The following is a 15,781-nucleotide window of genomic DNA, read 5'->3' as shown; positions in this document are numbered from 1 at the left end:
TAGAGGACAGAATTGACTAGTACCAAAGTTTATTACACAGCCACTGGACACAAATGCATTCAATATAATCAAGTTGCTACTTCTCATATTTTAATTATAGGAGAAGCATTGTAAAAGTCAGAATTCCATTAAAAACAGGCAGTTTAACAAGACCTAATAATAAAATTTTTATCAATAGGAATATTCAGAATTAACTTTCTGTGTACAAATTAGATTTTAAATAGCAGGTTCATTCCTCTGGTGATCTAATTTAGGTTTTGGTATAAAACAAATGCTTCAAACTCATAAAAAACCTCCTATGGTAAATTTTTATCCCTAACGTTTTCCAGCTGGTCTCTAATAACTATTCCTAATTGTACTTGTTAAAAAGTGGATTTATGAATCTCAATTAGACTGGTTTTACTTATCCTACGGCAATTTTCAGTACCAACCAAGCCCATTTCAAGATAGAAAAAAAGTTTTATGTGGATGACAGAATAATTATGAAAATAAAGAAGAAAATGCCTTTTATATAACTTAATTCTTAGTAATTCTATTTCAATAATCCAAACCAGAAAATACAGCATGTAATAACCATTTGGGGAACTTTGTTCATTCCACAAGTTACAGGGTACTTTTATTACTAGGATATTCAGCTTTGCTTGCATGCCCTACTGTGAACATAAAGATTTACATCATTCTCAGTGAATCTATTTTAATTTTCTTTGCAAACTTAATATCCTGAGTCAGCAAACTATTGAGATACAAGCTTAATTCTAAGCACACACTGAAGACCTCAGTCAATGTAAATTTTCCTGAATTCATGCAGGGCAGCTCCTGCTAAGTTGCTAAGTGCACGCTTATCTTTATGGTTTAATGTCACTAAACCTTCAGTGGGCACCGAGTTAGCAATTTACCCAAATATTTTGCTGAACAACGTTCTGTGTTGTGAAGGATGTGTTACAATACACCCTTGCAAAACAACGGGTTCTCTCTCATGACTAATATATACCCTAAGACCAGTTCTCACTTGACCTCAGCATAAATATAGGCTATACAAAAGTTTCTGTCACCTTACTTAGAAATATATTTTTAAGTAGAGCCTTCACACTCCATTGTTTGCAGGACCTACGATAGGGCTTTGCAGTTATGGTAAAGATATTAAACAACATCAGCCATACCTTTGTACGAGTCTTATCTATCACCCACAGAAACTTTTTGAAGAATTAGTAAACGTGACTATGGTTCTGCTGTGCCATATTTATGAAAAACCAAAGCTTACACAGTTCAACAGGAAAAAAAGAAGTGACAAACTATTATAGACTGGAATATATCCCATTATATGAGAAAAAACCGCTGCTACAAACACATTTTTTTCATTACCGAGTCTCCTACAACTTTCCCAGATGGCCAGGTAGTGGCTGTTCCTTGGGGGTCACCATATGCGCTACAATTAGTGAGTCATGTCTCTGATTAACATTCAGATCTCTGACAAACGTCCATGAAACCAGGAGACCAAAACCCCTATGCATCAAGCAGTAAAAAGAGGCTCTTCTCTGGCAAATTCTGACACCTAATTACACCTAATGCAGTCACTATGACCATTCTCCTTGAACACCACTTCTAGCCAAAACAACGAACCAGGCTGACTTATTCCTGCAAGTTTCTATTCATTGCTAGGCTGAATATAGACCAAAAAATGCTATTTTTACAACATTACATCACAACATTGTCTTGTTGTTGCAGCCAAACATTTTGGCTTGAAAAATTGACTTCAGATATGTGTTAAGTAATGTACAATAAATTCTCATCCAAAAGAAAAAAAAGAGAAAGAAATGCTAAATTGCATGCAAACCTCTGCTCTCTGCACAAAACAGTTAAGATACGCCTGCTGTCCACTCGACATTTTCCTTAAAAGCTGCTGTGAAAAAAATCAAACTTCTCCCCAGAAGTATTATGATTGAAAGTAGCAACTTGAAAACAGCAATGTTTTTATGGGCTCCTGTGAAGAGGATTCTCCACTGCTCAGTAGGGTGAATCCAACCTTCTCAAAAAATACTGATCCCATTATTCAGTTTTGGTAATTAAAATGTTTTCTAAATGATTGTTCCCCAGCAGGAGGAAATTGATTAATTTTAATGCATTATTGTATTTTAGCATGGAACAACTTTCCCCCGCCCTTGTTCCCACCATTCCCACCATTTGCAGATGAATTATTTAGACCTGAAGATTTGTCTACTCTATCTGACATGAAGCTTTAGGGAGTGAGTAGAGAAGCTCAAAGAGTGCCTCTTCATTCGCAAGTTCAATTTTTTTCTATTTGAATATTGATTAGCAGGGCATATATCTTGAGGAAGTGGTTTGGCTAAGGGATCCTAGATCTAAAAAATATGACTAACAGAATTCACGTATTTAGAAATGCATTCAGGATTTTCCATATATGCTTCCTCTTAAGTGTGTTTTTTTTTTTTCCTTTTTAAATGAAACCACAAAATCTTACTTAATTTAAATATCTTTGAATAACACTATAGGTACTGTTTACAAATTTAGTGCCTATTCAGAAACACAGACCCTAATTTAGACCCATTGACTTCAGTCAACTTTGGGTTATTTGGCTATTAGTTGCTCACGTGAGTACTACAAGAGTTGAGGCAGCAGACATCTGGATAGCTAACTTCCAACGCTGGTTCTCAAAACTAGATCCTGTCCCACCTGTCTGAAGGTGCATATAGCTTACAACTCTGTCACGGCAAGCAATATTTTAAATAATGAAAACTATTTTGTGTTTGTGGTCATCGTTTGCAATGCTTTTAACTTACGCAGAATCAATGCTGATACAGATGACCTAACACTAAATATTTTTTGAAATGGTGTTTCTGCTCTTCCCCCAGATTGTTTGTCCTTTCTACAAAGACTTTTGCTTGATTACAATTTAGAAGAAGGAAAGTCCAAAATGATTTTATCAAACAATAAAAAATTTGCTTACATATCCAGTTCTATTTGCAAGCAGGCTTCAGGTAGATGAGAAAACTGATACATAACTAGATCTTCTTGAAGAAAACTATCATCATCCAGTTGCACAAAATATAGTAATAAATGGGAAGAGAACTAATTGGCGTTGGACTTGCTAGCAATTGACAGCAGCCACTTCCACAAAATTAAAAGGGAAATGAGCAGGGTAGACTGGTCCATAGCTAATACAAGACTACATTCGCCGAGGGATGCGTAGAGTATTAACAAGGACTTTGCACAGGATCTTGGAGCACTCTACAAATATGCTAAGATTAAAAAAATATCAGGAGCATTAGTATTCCCAGGAAATATAATGCATTGATATTAGAGTGAATCTTTGACAAAGCCAAGAACAGGCTTCATCTTTCACGATTCTGTAACACATCTCTTTTTCTGGCGCTAGACTTATCCAATAAACAACAGTAAGCAGTACATTTATTACTTAATATCAAATTCACAAAAGTGCTCAAAGGTCCCAAGCAGAATGAAGGCCTATATATTATGTAAAGACATCCAAAGAAACTGTTTGTCCTAAAAAACTTACTGTCCTACATATATCTGATGAAAGTCTCATCTTCAAAAGAACAGCAAGACTTCAGTGCAGCTGAATATCCCAACTGCTAGCACTTTCCATCATTGTGGACCTAGCTTGAGTTCAGATTTTGAAACTCAATTCTGACAGAGGTAGCAAACAATAAAAGGTGATGTCCTTCATGCAGCAAAGCTTTGGATTTTTGTTACACTTGTGAGCAACACAGAGGCTGTATTATATTTTTGGCATACACTGTACAGATTTAAGTCTTGTGCACAATTAAAAAATAATAATAATATTACAGTATAAAGGAGACTTGTACGAAGATCACCTTATTCTGTTTCCAAACAGCCTATTATCTGATGCTGTTGAATTATTTTTAGCTATATGAAAAGAATTCTTTGTCCATGACGAACTCCTTCATAATAAATTATAATCTATTTTTTTAATATAAGAAAATACTTGCATTAAAAGTATACATATATATATATTCACGACAGGCAACATGCAACAGAAATCTTTTAATTCATACAAAGATGTCTAAGAAGTTAGGTGGAAAGAAAGTATCTGACTAGCAGCAGGGGTTAGTTAGTAGGAAATGCACACATGCAAGCACTCCTTGCTCTGAGAGTTGATCAGATGGTCTGATCTGATCATAAGATCTTTCTCACTGTGACTTAAGGATTTACCTGAAGCAACATACCTTTTTAAGACTGCATTCTTCACACTGGTAACCAGAACAATGCATGAAAGCAGACGCACTAACCCTCACAAAAAGTCGAGCTCATAATGTACAATGTACCCTCTTAACTGATGTTTTTAGGCATACTAACTTACACAGTTTCTTCTACAGAACATGCAAGAAATAAAAAGTTAATATTACTTGTTATTTTTCCCACACAATGTAATAAACAAGTGGTGTTCAAGTAACCCAAAATATGCAAAGGAGACCTTTTTAAATGTAAAAAGTAACCTTTTGGTAGAAAGAGTCAATGTTCCTAAATGGGTTCACTGAAGTAAATCCAGTGCTAACAAATCTATAATGCTGTCTCTCAGCTGTGGCAAAAACAAAACAGAAGCAGTAACAAGAACTTTAGTTGTGTCTTCTAGTGAATTCAGTGTCCGTGAAAGAACATTGGGTAAGTTTGTTCATTCTTTAGTTACAGCTGCTAAGTATTTAACTCACTGCAGTTTATTTTGTAAGATTACACCCCTAACTTTCTGAAATGTGTGTCTAAAGATAAATCTACATACCCAAATACTGTCCTTTCAGAAGATCAATGTCCTCCTTTTGTACTACTTCCTTTTCAGGATTAAGTCGAATTCCTTTCGCTCTCTTCTTAACTCTCCCTAGCTTTTCTCTTTGCTGCTGTCACCAGTCCTCTCCCAAACACCCGTTATTCCAAACACCAACGAGGTGTCTGTTGACTACCAGATCCTCACGAAAAACACCTGGAAAGCTGCCCCTGAAAGGCACTGCTGAAGCCAAGCAGAGTAAATTTGGGGAGTACAGGGCTGGTGGTAACCGTTCGGAGTAGAGTGGGAGCACACAGGTAGCAGAGTTTGTTAAGCCTACAACAACGGTCACACTGAGGCAGTGTTCCTTGATGAAGTAAGGACGTAGCACTGATACACAAGTTCTTCTACCTTTTTGGGTGCTGCTTCAAGCACAATTCGGCAGGACAGAACAACTGGGTCCTAACAACATCTACCTATCCCTTCAAGTAAATACGGGGTGCTAGATTACCGTGATTTTCACCGCAACAGCACTTTTTCGAGCTCAGTGTATTTGCCTTCCCCTTCAGCGTGTTCTGCACATCCGTAGGCTGTGTATGAAAGTCAGAGCCTATTTCATTTTAGAGTACCTGTGCAAACACATCTTTTACAGAAGTCAACAGAACTTTAAGTCTATATTCTGCTTCCACGTTATTTTAACTAGAGCGAAGATGGAACCAAGCAAGATGCAGCATATGTTCAGAAAGCAACGGCCTAGAGCAAAAAGACTGACATCCTTTCCTTCCTTCTTTCCCTGCTATATCCCATAGTCTGCAGAGTTCTAGCTGCAGAAGTCCTTCAGCATCAGTTTTCTGGAATTCTGGGAGCTTAGAATGGAGCAAAAGGATTGGATTGTAGGTATTTTGTTTTTTGAATGCCTGCATACAGCACAACTTAAATTTAGTTCTCTACTACACAGAGAATACATACTGTAAAACTGTCCTCTGCCAAATATTCTGGCAAGCTCCCTTCAAGTGGAGAACTTTATCCTTAAACAAAGCCTAAAGAACACTAGGGATAAGACAAAAGAAAGACCTGCAGGAAAATAAGAGAGCACAAAAGAAAAAAAATCAGCTGCTAAAAAAAAAAAATAAAAATGAGGAGCATGTCTGAATTATCTAGGAACCACCAACTTTAAACACGGGATGTTAACCAGTGCCGTTAGCATCCTGCTAACTGCTTCTCCTTTCCCATCTTTCTCCTTATGCCAGGCAAAACGATTTTGAACACCATACACAGAGCTGATTCTTCACTTTCCCATTCTCACTTAACTCGTGTATTTCTGAGGTGAGCCTTTTATCTGTTTTTGAATTTTATTTAGTTGTCTTGTTCTCCCCTCTTGTTTATCTAGTTGTGGTTCTTTTTCTTACTCTTTTCTATATATAAAAGTGACTTTCTGTATTATTTCTACCCACACACCTCTGCTTGCCAAGCTATTTTCCATTGCCTTTCTTGTTTAACATTGTTTGCCCCCTATTCAGAGTTCCCACATATTTTTCGTTTCACAGATCAGAGCAAAAGGAATAGCTCTGTTTTCAGACTACACTGTTCATCCACAAACAATCACATGGACCATATTTGAGAAACAAATTTCACTTCCATTTTTATCATCCAAGGTGATAAAATCTAAGTGGGAAAGAAAGATGAAGAAAAATGAAACTGTTCAAAATGCCTATGGATTGGAAGGGACATACCACGTGCCTCAACTGTTAAAAGCACCCACTGCATTCATTCAGTTTATTAACAGATACTTCACTATCTTCTGGCCACAAACAGCAGATGGTATTTTGTCATTTGACAGACCTCAGTTTACATCGGTCACAATGCCTGCCCTAGAGTTTGTAACCCAATGCTAGGTAACAAGTGGCTGGATCCTCTCCTGCAACAGACAATACTGTGAAAATGAGTCTCCTTCCACCTGCAGTTTACAAATCTTTCTGTATATCTGAGTACTATTATTACAAATGAATGTTTTGTAAATATAATTTACCACTGTTTTAATTTCTGTGACTTATTCCCAGTAGCCCTCACTGCAGAGGCTGTATCTAATCAATCCTCAATTACTATGCAAATATATCCTATAGGCTACCGATGTCTTTCCTTTCAAACACTTAATACATAATTAATGACAGCTATAACGGCACCAAAGACTCTAAACGAAAAGAACTTCTCTCTATAATTTATACTTACCACCACTAAAGAAGACTGATTTGTTGGAGTACTTATTCAAGATTTTTGCAGTCTTCTGGAAAAGTGATTATTATTAATTCTAGTCAGTGACTGCAGTTACTGGACTTTGCTCCTTAGAACAGAACCTACATAACTAAGCCTAACAATCTTTCCTGTCCTAAGATTACCTGGAAGTACTTAGGGTTACATCCAAAAATCCCCAATCTCAGAAAGCTTACAGAAACTTTAAGCCATTAACAACAACATCACTCTATACTTCGCACAAGATACATACATACATGCAAAACTCTGTCTAGCTTTAACACTGTAACTTTGTCAAACCTGTGATACCTAGACTAAAGCTCAGAGCTACAAATGATAATCTTCAAAATTGTTCATTCATTCACAACAAACTTTTTAAAAGCAAAAAAGATGAAAACAAGGCATTATTATGAAAGTACGAGATTAATCTCACTTGATTTGACTAATCCAAATGTTAGGTATCTGGCCTGCTCTGGTCTGCCAGGCCCCTTTGGAGGAGGAAAGGGTGCAGACATCCTATCCAGAAGGCAATTCGTCCTAAAGATGATACCTACCATCTGCAAAAACAAGCCTCCAAATGCCTACTAAGCAGTGTTTCTTTGCAAAGAGTTATAAAACTCATCTTTCTCTAAAGCTATAGTACGTGACTAGTCACATGGCCTTCTATAGAAGGCAATGCATAATAACAGTGAGAAGTAAATTCTCTGATACTTGAATTGTACCTATAAAATAACTGATTGGCCCTGTTTGGGTGATAAAATGCCTCCCTGAAATATGCAGAAAAGAGAAAATTAGAAGAGGAAAAGGGATGAAGAACATTGCTACACTGGACATTTTTACTAAGTTTGAGAAATGGTAGGTGTTGTAACTTTAATGGTTTTGATTTGCCTTATCCATTTCAACACACACAAGTTAATACAATTTCAAATTAATCAGGCAGCACTCCTTTAAAGTGATATTTACAGCTTTTACATTTAAATGAAGGCAAAAATCTATAATTTATGCTATAATAATGCCATATACAGTATCATTGTTTTAATTCTTTAATAGAATTAAGCTAGCTGTGGCAAGTAGATAAAAACCCTTTGAATAGTGAAACATTGCCATAGTTTGTCTTGTCAAGGCTTCTGCTTCTAAGAATATTTATGATTTTACTGTTCCTTGAGAACCATAAATGACATAGCATGTCAATGAGAGAGTTTCAATCTCAGTCTGGATAATTCCATCCAGAACTAGAGTATAATTCAGTCTCCATCCCCAGATAACCCCAGCCTTTCTCCCTATGCTGCTAACAAAGGGTGTAATACTAGACTTTCTCCCGAGGAACAAATTCTTTACCTTGTGCTAACCCCCATGACTTCTCCAAGACTGCATGGAATGAAAATGAATGCAGCATTTCATTGTGAATTAAGAAAGCACGAATCAGCCTCCAATGTACAAAGTGCAATGGCAGTTTTCTGGCATGGCTGCCTGTCAAGTAGGTAGTAGACTATGATGCACGACTCGTTTGACAAACTGAGTGTCAGTGAAGTCACCTACCAGTGTCCTATGCTGCTACCAAAAGCATGTTGGCTGCTAAATGACTTTACATTCTTTTTTCTTTTTCTACCAAGCTTATTTTAGAAAGGTTGTATATCAATCTGGAAAGTGCTGTGAACATGATGTTATCATAATGGTACCATATGCCAGTCGACTACTTACAAATCATCCATGCTTCCCTCACTTGGTAGATTTTAAAAGCATGATAAAAAACTTGATTCTCCTCATGCTTACACTGACTTTATATCAGTATACTTCCACATTTTACACCAGTTAAAAAAAAAAAAAAAATGTACCAAAGCCTCTGCTTTTTAAAAACTCTTAACATGTCTCTGTCAAATGACTGCCTTTGTCAAAACCAGACATGAGTATTAAAGATCCAAGCCCTATGGAAAAGTAGAACATGCTCCACAATCATCTTAACCTAGTACAGAACCTCCAGAAGTAGGTTGCGTCTGTTAAGCTTTGGAGCTTTCGATTTGCTTTCTTGTTCTGGTACCTTAACAAGGCAACTGAGAATTCCATCTTAAAGTTTCTCTGTAGCTTTTTTCTTACTTTGTTCCAGAGAAAGCAGATTTTCACGTGTTCACAACGCTTCATAAACCTTGCAAAAAAATCATGTACCAAAAGACTTTTGATAACAACAGATAATTAGCAAGAATCTAAGTCTTAACAAGGAATCCAGGAAAAGCGTTTAAGGAAAAGTTTAGCTCCATACTTGAACTTAAGGGAACCTGCATCCATTTCTACTCATATCTACCAGTTAAATTTAAAAAGAAAAAAAAAAAAAGGTTGTTCACAAATTTCACACTTGATTAACCTTTAGGCTATCATATTCTGGCAGTTCTCAAGTACCTTTTTAACTCTCCAAAATATTTCTCAGTGGCTATCAGTGCTCATAGAATGTGTTGGGTTGAAAACCCTAGAAAACAAAGTGCAAAAAGTCACAGCACAGAACTATTTTCACGTAGCTACTGTGTCTTACTCTTCTTCCAGACAAAGCATCTCTCTAGCAGTGAACATGATTTCAGCCTTATGCCCATTCATTCATTAGCCTCTCTAGTCAGGCTGTTACTAAGGGAAATTCTCCGTGCCAGTTCTTACTGCAAAGGAAAAAGTTAGGCCTACCAGTTCTGGTCTTGTTTGCAATTGGGTTCAAGTTAGATGTGCTCTTCTTTCCTGCTGCATTTCTGCAAGCAGGCTAAGTGGTGACCTTCATCTTGTACCTCTCTTCCTCTCTTAGAAAGAAGCTTTCATACAAATTTCAGTACTTTCCCTTTAGAGCAGCAACAGACAGGAGAAACTGCCTGGAGGGCTTAGAACTACCGCGCATCCACAAGTGTTTGTAAACACACGTATCTTAGAGAATTCTGGATTAGTCTTTGGATATCCTGACTACACACCTTAGACTCTCTGGGCTGTAGCCCACTGTTTTGCAGCTACCCATTCTGATCTTCACAAGGGCATGGAACACCGGCTCTTCATGAATCTGGTATATGATCATTAATTCCTAAAATAAGGATCCCATTTTGTAAACTCAAACAAAATTCCTTCCCTCTATAAGCATAAACCAATTGTACATCACTCACAGGAATCACATAGAAGTATCATATGGCAGGATTCATCTGGCAGTCTTTAAAACTGATTCTGTTTGGGATTTGTCTCCTTTGAGAGTAGCTCTTAATTTTCTACAAGCTTTTTCATATATCTCTCCTTAACACACAGGACTTCCTCACTGAGGTTCCAATCAGGTTTGTGCAAAGAAAAGTACCAATTGCTACTGCGGTACGGTCAGCCTGCACAGTACAGAACAATGAGGGTGAATGTTTTTCATCTTTCCCATTAACATCTGAACAACCCTTTCTTAGGGGTAACCCATTTATTCACAACAGTAATTTTAACTATTTCCTTAGTCCCAGGTTTTACATACATTTACATACATTTTACATACATTTTTAGTAGCCAGGGAAGGATTTAGCTGCCAGAACATGGATACCAAGTGCTCTTTGAGATGCCCTAGGAAAACCAAGATACCTGCACAGGGCATCAGATGTGACATAAAACTCACAGGACAACTGAATGCTGATGAAGCAACAACCAGAGACCAGACAGGTTACCACAGAGAACCAAAGATGACCGAGACCTGAATCCTACCTGGAACTACAATGAGGTCCAAAGTCCATCACCATCAATGGAGAAATTCCCAGTGACTTTAGCTTTGAACTGCAGCCAGACTCTGATTCTTGCAGTGTTACAGCTTCCTTTGCACGGATATGCAAGGGAGAAAGGGGCTGTGTAAATAAACCCATGCCTCTCAGCACTCCTCTGCAAGATGCAACCAGAGTTGACATATTTGCATGGAATGCCAATTATAGGGAGGTGTGTAAATAGGTAATTCAAACCCACGGTGGTACAGATGGATAGTTTGTGGGAATCCACCACAGACGCTATGCACCTGAAAGTACCTGAAAGCCAACAGCAAGCATACAGGTTGGAACTCTTAAAGCGTAAAAACAGTGCGGGCACCACAATTCCCCATTCCCCCATGCCTCCAGCCCCCATGTTTCAAAATAAATAAATAAATAAATAAATAAAAGAGCTTATAGCTTTTACATAAAGTACCTGTGAACTGTATAAAGTCTCCATTTAAATTTCTGCCCCAGAGATTTGCACAGCAGTGCTACCAGAAGTAGTAATTACATCGAAGCTTTTTAGTATGCAGCAGTATGCAGCACTTCTCTTTTTAAGCTGAACAGCCATAGTAGTACCATAAATATTATATTTAAATAGTAGCCCAAACCACATGGTTTTGAAAACAATAACGAAACACATGCTTCGTAGGAACACAGAATTGGAAATGATTTCACAGACAAGGATAAAAGGTTTGCAAGAATTGTGGCCACACTATGGAGAAATAGTTGTACTTCAAGGTACATTCCCAGTTCCAAGATAATTAACTGTATTCAGAGATTTATAGTTTTGCTGTATGCATTTGCTTAAATACTAAGTCTGTCTAACATTTAAAGCATGATGAATTATTCCAAGTAAAAATGGCTGAATGCCCCATTCATAGTAAATACACTCACAGACACTCAAGTTAGTGGAAGACAGCACTGACTTCTATTTGATATTTTGACTATTAACGTATATTTAATTGAAAAAGCAAGATATCAGATTAGTCCTTTTTCAATAGCTAAAGTATAGGGACAACAGAATTCATCATAATATTTTATATTTTACCTCAGACATCTTTTCTGATAGTTTGACTAAAATTATGTAATTTTACAAAGTAGATGACTGGCTGATTAGAAAGACAACACTGAAATCCCCACATGGCTACTTTCACTGCTTCATATGTTGAAACACTTTTGCCATACAACTTTTACAATTCCACATTAGATTTATTTGGCTATTAACAAGAAGCAGAAAAAAAATAAATTCAACAGTTTGAACATTGAAGAGGTCTCCAGAGGTTGTTACCAATAAATAAGAACTCATGCACTTGCACTGAAACTAATTTTGCTAACATACATCACTACCCTTAAACACACGTGCTTATTAATATTTACTATCCTAATGCAAAACCAGTTCAGGTGCCTCACGCAAACTTTAACAGACTCCTCACCAGGTCCAATGAACACAAACTTACTCTTAGGCTTTTGCAAGACCAGATGCTCAGTCTCTAAATGATCACATCAAATCAAATCCTATGATGAAACTGATTAGCTGATTTATTTGTCTTTATTTAGCACTACTATCAGCACAGCAAGAACCCATCCATCAGACTTTACTCCGAGAAGGAAAACTTGTGGAATTTAATAACAAAGTGGACATGTAAGAAAGTCCAAACAGAGAGGGACAGACAAGCTTTGGATGCACTCTAAGGGAACTCTGACAGTATAGGAAGGATTTATTCTTAGACTTGGGTATCCCAGCAGAAACCTCTCCAGAACCAATTAGCCCCATAATGTGAAATTTTCTATTCACGTAACTGAGATCTCCGTTACTGAAATACAGGACTGGGCATTACAGGGGGTTCTCTCCTGCTTGCTTGGATATGGAAGGTAGACAGGCTGCTACATTCCAGGTAATTCATAATTCATACGTTACATATTTTTGTTCTAAACCAGGCGGTCACCAAGATATGAACTGGAGGCTTCCTTTTAGTTAACTCCGGACTTCTTCCTGCTAGGGGGTTAGCTTGAGCCTTTGCAGTCTTTAGCGGTCACAGGGTTTATTTAAATCTCCAGCCCCTGTGACACTTCAAGAGATTGGCTGCCCTGCTTTCACGAAACATTGATTCTCTGCCCACCTCGCAGGGCCACGCAGATGCCCAGTGCTTGCAGACGGATGTTAATAACCACAAGCATCAGAACTTGGGGCTGTCACCTGAGAATCTCAGCAGAGCACTGAAGGATGCTGGTGCCCCGACATTCCCAAACTTCTCCCTCCTTGTTAGCAACCATCTGGCAGAGTGGCCAGAGCTCTTCCTAGGCAAACGAAGGGAATGTTTGGCAGCAGTGAGCAGCACCAGCAAGAGTATGGTTACACCAGCTCCCAGCCTCAGGAACGGAGGTGTCACTCACAGGCAGCATCCTACAACTTCTCCCTTGTGCCTCTCCCTACTCCCAAGACTCACTTCATCGCGAGCACTGTCGAGTACATGCAAGGGAAGCAAGGCGACCCCAAGCAGCGAGGCAGCAGCAGCCCGAGTCCTCTCGCCCGCGCAGAGCAGCAGTCCGAGGGCAGGGACAAACGGGGACAAATGTGTCTCCTGCAACCAGAAGAAAGTTCGTGCCGACACGACACCCCAGTAAACCATGCGATGTGTGTGGGGGGGGGGGGAGCTTCTGAGAGAAGCGCTGACAGGGGAGAGTCCTAATACAGCCGTAAGGTTTCCCCTACGCACATCTCTCGTAGATCATCACTTCCAAAATCATCAAGGAGAGCCCAGCGAAGGCTCGGAGAAAGGGACAGAAACGGGGGCGGCTGGCGAGAGGTCGCTCCCCCGGCCCCAACTCGTGCCGGGTGCCCGGGCAGCAGCAGGAGGAGCCGGGGAGGGGGCTCCAACCGCGCAGCCAGGGGGTGCCGAGCAAGCTCCTTGCCCCGCGGCGGCTGCGCCGGGAACGAGCGGGGCTCGGGGGCCGCAGGCAGCGGGGCTCCGGGCCGGCTTTCCCCGCAGCGCCCGTCCCGACTCGCACCTACCTCGGTACCTCGGCGGGACCGGGGCCGGCTCCCGGGGCTGCGGCGGCGGCTGCGCGGCGCTGGGGAGGCGGCGAGCGGCGGCGGGGCCGAGCCGGGGCTGCTGGCACGGGGAGCGCGGCGCTGCTGCGGGGGGCTCCGGGCGCCTCTTTGGCTCTGTTCGGAAAGTTACCGCGGCCGCACGACCCACCTTAAACCCGCCTCCCCGCAGGACCCGGGGGAGGGAAGGAGGAGCGGGGAGGAGACGGGGGTGGGGGCTCGGAGCCGGTCCGGCCCAAGCGCAGCACCGAGGCGCGGCGGCAGCTCCGGGATGCTGGGGCCGGCTCCGAGCGCCGAAACTTTCCCGTTTCCCGTGGCGCTGCCGCTGGTTTGGGGCTTATTCGCTCGTTCGTGGTTGGGTCGGCAGCTGGTTGTTTATTTAACCATTTATTGTTGGGGGGGGGGGGGGGGGGGAAGGCAGCGTGATCTAGTGCCGGAGCCTTCTGTTCTGTGATTTTATTTATTTTTCCTTGTCCTATTCAATGAAAACACTGTAAATAGACTCAAAGGACAAAGAATCAGACTGACGCTCTGGCATCCCAAGGTTGCACCCGAGCTGTGCATGTGGAAATGAGGAAGCAAACTCTCTAGCTGAGGCTGGAACACTTGGCAGCTCAGCAGAGGGTAGGTGAGAAAAAACCAAGGGTCCCTGCCTCCTGCAGCTGAAAGAACGGGATGTCGAGAGCAGAAACCTATCAAACTCCTCGGATGTGCTCAGTGGGAAATCATGCAAACTTCTGGACCCGTTTCAAGGTGCCTCGGTTTGCAACTCCACGCATGCATCCATTTGCAGGGGCATGCAGCTGTAAGCAAACACAGAGACGCTGGCTAGCGCTGATGCCAGGCAAGACCGAGAGATGCTAACAGAGAAAAGCACGATGGAAAATCTACCTCTTCTCTAGCATCCTCTACCGTCCAGAGGATCTGCCCTTGTACTGTCAGATCGACTGCACCACTGCTGCTTTTTAGGGTTGCTCAGTGACACTGGATGCCCGAAGAGATATCAGGCAGGGAACAAATCGCATCCTATGGCTGCAATTTCCTCCCTGAGAGATGTACCAGAAGTTATAAACGTACACTAAAAATCTTTAGATCAAAATACTTGTGCCAGGTGATTTTAACAGCTGCATTAACTTAGCTGCTAGCCAGCAATCTTATGCTAATCTTGTACAGTCTCTTCAGGATGAAATGCTCTATTGGTGTTATCTACTATTACTGATAATATTCTAATTAGAACAATAACATTGGTCACTATCAGGCTTTTTTAAATCACCTCAGCACGGAAGAAACGTAAGACCAAGACCAATTTGATAATACAGCAAAATGGCTAATGGAACATTATGTCATTGTAGCCACACGATGGATCTCCACATCATACTATATTTTATGTACATGTGAGGCTGCCAAAATCCTTTGTCCTGCACTGTGCATTTCTTGGTAACACGCCAGTACATGACCGCAGGTGATGGCAGAGTTTCAAATGGGATAGTTTGGGCCAGAAACGATGCACTGTTTCCACAAGGGACTCACTGCAACCTCCCAGCCTGCTGAAAAATTTCTCCACTCCTCCCACTGCCTCTGTGCCTCCAGGTCCCTAACCTTCCCCTTGCTGCTCTGTCCTGGTTTGCAGTGCTCCTAAATCTTGCACCAGCCACCTAAACTGGGAGAAAAAGACAGTGAAGAACACGTGTGCTGGAAGTGACTGCTGGCTTACCCACTTCTTTTCTGCAAACCCAGCTCCCTGCTTTTTCACTAGCTCCACAAGGCTATTTTTCTTTATTAGCTATGGTTAAGGCAACCTGACCAGGAGCTGCGGCACTACTGGTGCCTGAGGTCAATTCATCCCCATCTTTCCCTACTTGTTCTTAATTACTGTATTTTTTTTTTTTTTACAAACATCCTAATAATGAATTTCAATAATGAATTAGCAATCGTGTTTATTATATTATTTTCAAAAATTAAAAAAAATAAATAGATCAGATTTGAACTAGA

At 40.5% G+C, this 15,781-nt stretch overlaps 1 protein-coding gene across 20 annotated transcripts in view; it reads right to left on the bottom strand.

The window, feature by feature from the left end:
• Positions 1–15,781, bottom strand: part of MEGF11 (multiple EGF like domains 11) — a 286,896-nt gene that overhangs the window by 254,433 nt on the left and 16,682 nt on the right. For 2 of the 20 annotated variants that reach the window (XM_083851206.1, XM_083851209.1), the window contains exon 1: positions 13,754–14,155. The exons of the other annotated variants lie outside the window; for them this stretch is intronic. The gene's annotated coding sequence lies outside the window, so the exon portion shown is untranslated. Of the gene's footprint in view, positions 1–13,753; positions 14,156–15,781 lie in introns of those variants that run through there. 20 annotated transcript variants of the gene reach the window in all.

This window comes from Anser anser, assembly GCF_964211835.1.
Source record: "Anser anser genome assembly, chromosome: 10".
NCBI lineage: Eukaryota > Metazoa > Chordata > Aves > Anseriformes > Anatidae > Anser > Anser anser.
This window is presented reverse-complemented; position numbering and strand designations above follow the sequence as displayed.